This window comes from Salvelinus alpinus, chromosome 7 (genome assembly GCF_045679555.1).
Source record: "Salvelinus alpinus chromosome 7, SLU_Salpinus.1, whole genome shotgun sequence".
In the NCBI taxonomy this organism is placed as follows: Eukaryota; Metazoa; Chordata; class Actinopteri; order Salmoniformes; family Salmonidae; genus Salvelinus; species Salvelinus alpinus.
In genome coordinates, this window is record NC_092092.1 from 34,714,744 (window position 1) to 34,724,980 (window position 10,237).

The following is a 10,237-nucleotide window of genomic DNA, read 5'->3' on the forward strand; positions in this document are numbered from 1 at the left end:
TCTCTATGTTGGTTAGGTTCGGGGTGTGATTAAGGGTGGGTTATCTAGGGGAATTATATGTCTATGTTGGCCTGGTATGGTTCCCAATCAGAGGCAGCTGTTTATCGTTGTCTCTGATTGGGGATCATATTTAGGTAGCCATTTCCCCATTGTGCTTTGTGGGATCTTGTCTAGGTATAGTTGCCTGTGAGCACTATTTTGAGCTTCACGTTTCGTTTGTTCGCTTTATTGTTTTTTCCCTTTGAGTTTTCTATTCCAAATAAAAGGATGGAAACATACCACGCTGCCCCTTGGTCCAATCATTATGACGATCGTGACAGAGGATCCCACCACCAAAGGACCAAGCAGCGTGGCCAGGAGGAGCAGACATCCTGGGCCCGGGAGAGAAAGGAGGATCAACGGCGACTCCGAAGTTCACGACCACGACGGAAGCCCGAGAGGCAGCCCCCAAATTATTTTGGGGGGGGCACACGGGTTGGTTGGCGATGCCGAGGGGAGAGTCTGAGAGCTAAGAGGAATATTGGGATAGACTGAGCGAGGAGTATTGTGAGATAGTTGAGGGGAGTGATGAGGTAGAGTGGATGGTTTGGTGTCTGGAGCAAGACAGTCGCTGTGAGGAGCGTGGGACCAGTCAGGCACCATGTTTTGCGGAGATACGCAATGTGTCTCCAGTGCGCATCCACAGCCCTGTGCGTTCTGTGCCAGCTCCTCGCACTTGCCGTGCGAAAGTGAGCATCCAGCCAGGACGGGTTGTGCTGGCTCAATGCTCCTGGTCTCCAGTACGTCTCCTCGGTCCAGGATATCCTGCGCCGGCTCTACGCACTGTGTCACCAGTGCGCCTCCACAGTCCAGTACGTCCTGTGCCTCCTCCCCGCACTCGCCCTGAGGTGCGTGTCATCAGCCCGGTGCCACCTGTGCCGGCCCCACGCAACAGGCCTCCAGTGCGCCTCCACAGTCCAGTAAGTCCTGTGCCTCCTCCCTGCACTCGTCCTGAGGTGCGTGTCATCAGCCTGGTGCCACCTGTACCGGTCCCACGCATCAGGCCTCCAGTGCGCCTCCACAGTCCAGTAAGTCCTGTGCCTCCTCCCCGCACTCGCCCTGAGGTGCGTGTCATCAGCCCGGTGCCACCTGTACCGGTCCCACGCATCAGGCCTCCAGTGCGCCTCCACAGTCCAGTACGTCCTGTGCCTCCTCCCCGCACTCGCCCTGAGGTGCGTGTCATCAGCCCGGTGCCACCTGTACCGGTCCCACGCATCAGGCCTCCAGTGTGCCTCCACAGTCCAGTACGTCCTGTGCCTGCTCCTCGCGCTCGTCCTGAGGTGCGTGTCACCAGCCCGGTACCACCAGTGCCGGCCCCACGCACAGAGCTTCCGGCAACAGTTCCCAGTCCAGAGCTTCCGGTGACAGTTCCCAGTCCAGAGCTTCCGGCGACAGTCCCCAGTCCAGAGCTACCGGCGACGTTTCACAGTCCGGAACCTCCAACGACGGTCCACAGTCCGGAACCTCCAACGACGGTCCACAGTCCGGAACCTCCAACGACGGTCCACAGTCCGGAACCTCCAACGACGGTCCACAGTCCGGAACCTCCAACGACGGTCCACGGTCCGGAACCTCCTGAGACGGTCCACGGTCCGGAACCTCCTGAGACGGTCCACGGTCCGGAACCTCCTGAGACGGTCCACGGTCCGGAACCTCCTGAGACGGTCCACAGTCCGTAACCTTCTGAGACGGTCCACGGTCCGGAACCTCCTGAGACGGTCGGCGGTCAGGAACATCCAACGACGGTCGGCGGTCCAGAGCCTCCAGCGACGGTCTGCGGTCCAGAGCCTCCAGCGACAGTCTGCAGTCCAGAGCCTCCAGTGGGGGTACCCAGTCCAGAGTCCCCAGCGACGAACCATGGCCCGGTTCCTCCGGCAACGATCCACGCACCTTTGGGGGGGGGGGGGGGGGGGTACTGTCACGCCCTGACCATAGAGAGCTGTTTATTCTCTATGTTGGTTAGGTCGGGGTGTGATTAAGGGTGGGTTATCTAGGGGAATTATATGTCTATGTTGGCCTGGTATGGTTCCCAATCAGAGGCAACTGTTTATCGTTGTCTTTGATTGGGGATCATATTTAGGTAGCCATTTCCCCATTGTGCTTTGTGGGATCTTGTCTAGGTATAGTTGCCTGTGAGCACTATTTTGAGCTTCACGTTTCGTTTGTTCGCTTTATTGTTTTTTCCCTTTGACTTTTCTATTCCAAATAAAAGGATGGAAACATACCACGCCGCGCCTTGGTCCAATCATTATGATGAACGTGACACCTCTGATCAACACAAATTCGACAATGAAGAATTTTTTGATGTTCTGTTAACTACATGGTGACATTCAACCATACGTTTCAATCAGAATAAATCGAAAAGGATTTGAAACAAAGAGTTGGATTTAGCTAGAAGCTCAGCTACAGCTGAGTCCAGCACTACTGTAAAAGGGCAGATGACAAATACGGTGGCTAGCTAAGAAAGTCCTTTTTCCTGCAAGCCACCTAGCTAGCTAGGTAACTTCAGTTTATCTACTGAAACCCATATTGTGTATTGCTGGCTAACATACTACTGTGTTACAGTGGGGTGAAATCAAATTATGTTTCTGTTTGCTAACTTAGGTAGCTAGCTAGCTAAGTTAGCTAAACAACTACAGGTAAACATATCTATGGCTAAAAATAGAAGTGGTTTTACAATCAGATATCTATTGTACCTCGATTGTAAAACCTCTTCTCTTTGTAGTCATAGATATAGCTACTAAACAGCAACCTACATTACAAACAGCCACCTAAAGCTAGGTTTACCAGAAAACGTTAGCACATGACTGGAGTTGGCTAGCTAGTTAGCCTGGCACCTGCTAACTTGTTATCATTTTACTAGCTAGCTATGTAACATAATTGACATTGGTTATGATTATGACCGTGGATGCATTTCAATCTCACAAAATTATAGGCGTGACGCAATATTGGATTCCTAGCTCGGTACATTTGTACGGTCTGGTCACTGTGCAAAGGTTGAGGGTTATGCCATATTTCTTTCTATTAGGCTAGATATTGTTCTAAATGTAATCTCTGTGCCTGTGCATGCGTGTTCAACTATTCTATGCGTGTTCAACTATTCTACCCTAATACTGATGTTGTGCTGGTGTAACATGGTTGGTGTAACATGTTTCCACTTGACACTGGATAAATATGTATTTGATGTTTATGTATTCCTATCGGTTGATTACGTTTTGCAGATGGGGGGGGGGGGGTTTCGCAAATGTAAATTCTTCCCAGTCTGATATTGACATGCAAGTGGTAGGTCCCGTTCTGAAATACTGTATTCTATTTTCATTTATACAATGTGTATGAGTTCACTATGTACATGTCCTGATGTATATACAGTATACACTGAGTGTACAAAACATGAAGAACACCTGCTCTTTCCATGACATAGACTGACCAGGTGAATCCACGTGAAAGTTATGATTTTTAAGCCTTGTGATAATTGAGACATGGATTGTGTATGTGTGCCATTCAGAGGGTGAATGGGCAAGACAAAAGATTTACAGTAAGTGCCTTTGAAGGGGGTATGGTAGGAGGTGCCAGGCATAGCGCTGTGGCGGTCATGCAAAAGACTGCCTTCTCATGTTAAAACACCTTTAATTAACATAAACATGTTTAGCATCTCCAGGCCTCCACACATACAAGCAGATGATCCCCACCTTTGGAACATCTACATTAAAAACATTCTAACAAATTAATGTAATACACACCATCACAGTAAATCCAGTATTTATTTAAGTCAGATCTAAAGAAACATTTTGATATGAAGAAAATGTATTTCAGAAGAACAGAATATGAGTTGGCCTACTGTAGGCCTATGTTATCTGGCTATGCTCCATGCCATAGGCTGTAGGCTTGTTCATTTAGCTGACAATATATGCTTATAAGTCGTGTGTCATTATTTTATTCAACATGATTTTATAGTAAGAATAATATGATTTAACTTAGCTGAATAAAATAGAAAGGATATGTTTCCCATTACGGAGTAGCTCTGTTGAGCATAAAAGTGATCGTTTGAAACAGGTCCAATATTACATTTTTAGAGTTATTTGGCAACTTTAGTTGTGAATGAAACAAACCTTAGAATATTTAATAAATCAGAACATACACTACATGACCAGAAGTATGTGGACACCTGCTCGTCGAACATCTCATTCCAAAATCATGGGCATTAATATGGAGTTGGTCCCCCCGTTTGCTGCTATAACAGCCTCCACTTTTCTGGGACGGCTTTCAACTATATGTTGGAACATTGCTGCGGGGACTTGCTTCCATTCAGCCACAAGAGCATTAGTGAGATCGGGTGCTGATGTTGGGCGAATAGGCTTGGCTCGCAGCCGGCATTCCAATACATCTGAAAGGTGTTCAATGGGGTGAGGTCAGGGCTCTGTGCAGGCCAGTCAAGTTCTTCCACACCAATCTCAACAAACCATTTCTGTATGGACCTCGCTTTGTGCATGGGGTCATTGTCATGCTGAAACAGGAAAGGGCCTTCCTCAAACTGCACCTCCTTCACCAAACTTTACAGTTGGCACTATGCATTTGGGCAGGTAGTGTTCTCCTGGCATCCACCAAACCCAGATTCGTCCGTCGCACTCCAGAGAACGAGTTTCCACTGCTCTTGTGTGCGGCTGCTCAACCCCATTTCATGAAGCTCCTGACAAACAGTTCTTATGCCGACGCTGCTTCCAGAGGAAGTTTGGAACTCAGGAGTGAGTGTTGCAACCTAGGACAGACGGTTTTTCAGCTGATCCATTGTTGCTCCTAGACGTTTCCACTTCACAATAACAGCACTTACAGTTGACCCGGGCAGCTCTAGCAGGGCCGAAATTTGACAAACTGACCTATGACGGTGCCACGTTGAAAGTCACGGAGCTCTTCAGTTACGCCATTCTACTGCCAATGTTTGTCTATGGCGATTACATGACTGTGTGTTTTTATACATCTGTCAGTAACGGGTGTGGCTGAAATAGCCCGAATCCACTAATTTGAAGGGGTGTCCACATTATTTTGTAAAATTCGTTTTTCAAATGGCCCATATTTTAATGGGCAGGGGGAAAAATACAAGTTATCTGTATGCAGTGCACTCGAATAGCGAATGAAGGCCACGCTTTCCTGCTGGTCCGTTTTGTAGGCTACTTCGGATTTATAGCAGAGCATGTGCCTAATATGAGCAGCTGAGAAATACATACAAGAACACTTATTTCACGCTACGCATCAACCACTGTTTGAGGAGCATGCTCTTGCTGGCCGAGAGGTGATATTCCGCCCAGACTCTGTTTGCCATGGGCTCTCCAACCTTGTTCCTGCAGCTACCCAGTGCTTCATTTGGGAAACCAAGTTTGCGTTGTAAATTCACTGGCTATCTACTCCAATTTCAGAGTACTCTCGTGTGAGTGTGCCAGAGTGCAGAATAACTGATGCATTTACGAACGCGCAACACCCGTTAATAAATTCAGAGAGTTGTCAGATTGTCCTTTGATAAATTCAGAGCGTTTTGCTCTCGAGGCATTCAGAGCGCACACTGGACGCTCTGGCCGAGTAGGGTTGATCCGAGCGTTCTGACCTCACAATGGCAGTCAAGCACCCAAGCTAATTGGCTAACGTCGGCTAGCTTGCTAGCTACTTCTGGACACAAATGAAAGAACACCTCACTCTGACCATTTTACTCGCACTAGCTGGTTAGTCTGTCTTCATGTTATCCAGAGTGTTGGTGACTGTAACTGTGCTGCTGGCAACAATGTAACGACGCTTTTTTGTTGACGTTTACTGACACCGGCCATATTCAAAGGGTGTTGAGCGTTCTGTAAATTCATCAGTTATTCTGCGCTCTGTCACACTCAGACGAGAGTGCTCTGAAATCGGAGTTGATAGCCAGAGCGAATTTACGAACGCACCCGATGTCAGAGTGGTTAGAGGGACAATAGAGCCCTAAAACCAGGTTATTAGGACATGATGGTTGTAAGCAAAATGGGTATTATCAAAGTATGTTCAGGATGCACAAATGGTCACGTGTAATTTCACTGTGGTCATGACTCATGACTGACGCCATGTGTGGAGTTAAGAAGGTCACCACAACAGCCCTAGCCAGGTACACCTGTTTGTGTCAAGAACAGCAATGGTGTTGGGTTTTTCATGCTCAAGAGTGTCAATTTAATTTCAGCGGGACTGGGAGACTAGTCAGGATCGACAGAAAGATGAACTGAGCAAAGTACAGAGAGATCCTTGATGAAAACTTGTTCCAGAGAGCTCAGGACCTCAGACTGGGCGAAGGTTTACCTTCCAACAGGACAACGACCCTAAGCACACAGCCAAGACAATGCAGGAGTGGCTCCGGAACAAGTCTCTGAATGTCCATGAGTGGCCAAGCCAGAGCCCAGACTTGAACCCGATCGAACATCTCTAGAGAGACCTGAAAATAGCTGTGCAGCGACGCTCCCTATCTAACCTGACAGAGCTTGAGAGGATCTGCAGAGAAAAATGGGAGAAACTCCCCAGATACAGATGTGCCAAGCTTGTAGCATCATACCCAAGAAGACTCGAGGCTGTAATCGCTGCCAACATCAGTTTTACATTTTTTATAAATGTGCAAAAATGTCTTAAAAAACTGTTTTTGCTTTGTCATTATGGTGTATTGTGTGTAGATTGATGATGGGAAAAAATTATTTAATCCATTATAGAACAAGGCTGTAACGTAACAAAATGTGGAAAAAGGGGATGGGTCTGAATACTTTCCGAATGCACTTGATGTGTACGGTACCTGTTAGATATTCGGGGCTATGCCACACACTTATTCATCTCCTCCAATAAATATTTCCTTGTGGTTGTGCTCTTCATTGACTGCACTGAAGCAAGCTCCTCTGTAATTTCAAAGTCTGGGGTTATGCCTCGTAAGAATATCAACAACTGTGCTGTGTCACGTGCATCACTGCTCTCAGTGGAGATGCACTGAGGAGAAATAGGTGAAATCCTTTACCTTGTCTTTCAACTGTTGTTCCATATTCTCTGCGATGTCCTCAACACTCCGTGTCAATGTTCGTCTTGACAGGGAAACATTTTCAAACAGCTCTTTCTTGTCGGGGCAAAGTATTGCTGCAGAGTCAATTAAACATTAGTTAATGAATTCGCCCTCAGCGAATGGCTTGCTATGTTTGGAAATTTTGTGGGACGGTACATAGCTAGCTCTCGCAATTCCGTTGTTTGCCGAATGCAGTTTTGTGAAAAGTCCTGAGAAAGCAACTATTTCGATGCACTTGCCCTCTGCTCAGAAGACATATTCCTATCTTTCTCTACATGCTTCATCTGGAAGTGTTGGGAGAAGTTGTAGTCTTTCAAGACAGCGATGCTCTCTTTGCACACTAAGCACACAGCTTTCCCCGATACCTCAATAAAGAAATATTTCGATGTCCACTCTTGCTGGAACACCCTACATTCATTGTCTACTATCCTTTTCTTTGAAATCTTTAACAAATATTTTACTAATCGCAAATTCTTTATGTGATCTGAGCATGATTCCGCGGGCCATATTGAATCAGGTCGCCCAGGCCTGAATTAGGGGATTGTTAGTCAGTGTTCCAGTTTGCAAGCCGTGAGGTTGGGGGTTTTGTTTGGCGGCCATGAGGCCTTTTATTTGGTTTTGAGTCTTTAGTTTGGGCATGCCTATTTGTAGTTTTCTGTTTTGTATGTTTATTTTCAACACCATGTGAACAACTAATAATTGACATTTTTAGTAATTTAGCAAATTCTCTTATCCAGAGCAAGTTACAGTTGTGACTGCATACATTTTCCAACTTTTCTTTTCTCATACTAGTCCCCTGTGGGAATTGAACCCACGACACTGGCGTTACAAGCACCATGCTCTACCAACTGAGCTACACGGGATTATAATCCGCTTGGACTGGCCGATCAAGAGGTCAAGACGGTGCTGGCCCTGAACTCAGTAAATTGTTGTCTCCTGTGCATCTAACACGGTCCTCAAATGCTGATTTCTCACATAAATGCACAAATCCATACAGGTTACAGACCATGTAACTAGGTCTAGGACCCCTAGACAAAGAGAGTACAACAATATCCGTAGGCTAGTTATGGGTTTTGTAACTTAATGTAAATGTTATGTATTTTCAGAAAGCTCCTCTCATTCTGCAAACACAATAAAACTCTCAACTTGAAGGCAAACATATATTGATTTTCAGATTTTCCGCATGCATGAACATGACACACACACACACACACACTGTTACTGCCCCGAGTCTTGGAAAACTGCCAAATTGTGAAGACATAGGCGAGAGAGCTAGAGAAAGGAAGTGAGAAAGAAAGTGAGAGAGAGAGGAGGAGGTGTTAGTTACGAGCTGTGATCTAATCACAAGGGAGTAATACACTTATCTATCTCCTCTCTCCTTTTTCCTATCTTTTCCCTCATTCATTCCATCTTTCTTCCTCCCCATCTCTCCTTTCTCTTACCCTCCTACTTTCCTCTTTGTATTGTGGTCCACCTATGTGCTGATGTCTGACAAGTGTGTACATACAGTGCATTCGGTAAGTATTCAGACCCCTTGACTTTTTCTACATTTTGTTACATTACAGCCTTATTCTAAAATAGATTAAATTGTTTTTTTTCTTCTTCTTCATCAATCTACACAAAGTAACCCATAATGACTAAGCAAAAACAGGTTTTTAGAAATGCTTGCAAATTTATTAAAAATAAAAAACGGAAATATATACATAAGTATTCAGACCCTTTACTCAGAACTTTGTTGAAGCACCTTTGGCAGCGATTACAGCCTCAGTCTTCTTGGGTATGATGCTACAAACTTGGCACACCTGTATTTGGGGAGTTTCTCCCATTCTTCTCTGCAGATCCTCTCAAGCTCTGTCAGGTTGGATGGGGAGCGTTGCTGCACAGCTATTTTCAGGTTTCTCCAGAGATGTTTGATCAGGTTCAAGTCCGGCTTCTGGCTGGGCCACTCAAGGACATTCAGAGACTTGTCCCGAAGCCACTCCTGCGTTGTCTTGGCTGTGTGCTTAGGGTCGTTGTCCTGTTGGAAGGTGAACCTTCGCTCCAGTCTGAGGTCCTGATCGCTCTGGAGCAGATTTTCATCAAGGATCTTTCTGTACTTTGCTCCATCTTTCCCTCGATCCTGATTAGTCTCCCAGTCCCTGCTGCTGATAAACATCCCTACAGCATGATGCTGCCACCACCATGCTTCACCGTAGGGATGGTGCCAGGTTTCCTCCAGACGTGACGCTTGGCATTCAGGCCAAAGAGTTCAATCTTGGTTTCATCAGACCACAGAATCTTGTTTCTCATGGTCTGAGAGTCCTTTAGGTGCCTTTTGGCAAACTCCAAGCAGGCTGTCATGTGGCTTTTACTGAGGAGTGTCTTCCATCTGGCTACTACCATAAAGACCTGATTGGTGGAGTACTGCAGAGATGGATGTCCTTCTGGAAGGTTCTCCCATCTCCACAGATGAACTCTGGAACTCTGTCAGAGTGACAATTTGGTTCTTGTTCACCGACCTGACCAAGGTCCTTCTCCCCCGATTGCTCAGTTTGGCCTGGCTGCCAGCTCTAGAAAAAGTCTTGGTGGATCTAAACTTCTTACATTTAAGAATGATGGAGGCCACTGTGTTCTTGGGGACCTTCAATGCTGCAGACATGTTTTGGTAGCCTTCCCCAGATCAATGCCTCGACACAATCCTGTCTCGGAGCACTACGGACAATTCCTTCGACCTCATGGCTTGGTTTTTCTTCTGACATGCACTGTCAACTTATATAGACAGGTGTGTGCCTTTCCAAATCATGTCCAATCAAATTAATTTACCACAGGTGGACTCCAATCAAGTTGTAGAAACATCTTAAGGATGATCAATGGAAACAGGATGCACCTGAGCTCAATTTCAAACCAAATTAAATCAAATCAAAGTTTATTTGTCACGTGCGTTGAATACAACAGTGAAATGCTTACTTACAGGCTCTAACCAATGATGTGAAAAAAAGGTTTGTGTGTGTGTGTGTAGGTAAGTAAGTGAAGAAATAAAACAACAGCAAAAATACATTTGAAAAAAGAGTAGCAAGGCTATATACAGACACCTGTTAGTCAGGCTTATTGAGGTAGTATGTACATGTAGGTATTGTTAAAGTGACTATGCATATATGATGAACAGAGAGT

At 45.9% G+C, this 10,237-nt stretch overlaps 1 non-coding gene across 1 annotated transcript; it reads right to left on the bottom strand.

Annotated features, from left to right (window-relative positions):
* Window positions 1–7,877: 7,877 nt before the first annotated feature.
* Window positions 7,878–7,951, bottom strand: trnat-ugu (transfer RNA threonine (anticodon UGU)). Its single transcript has one exon. It is a non-coding gene; the product is annotated as a tRNA-Thr (tRNA).
* Window positions 7,952–10,237: the final 2,286 nt, after the last annotated feature.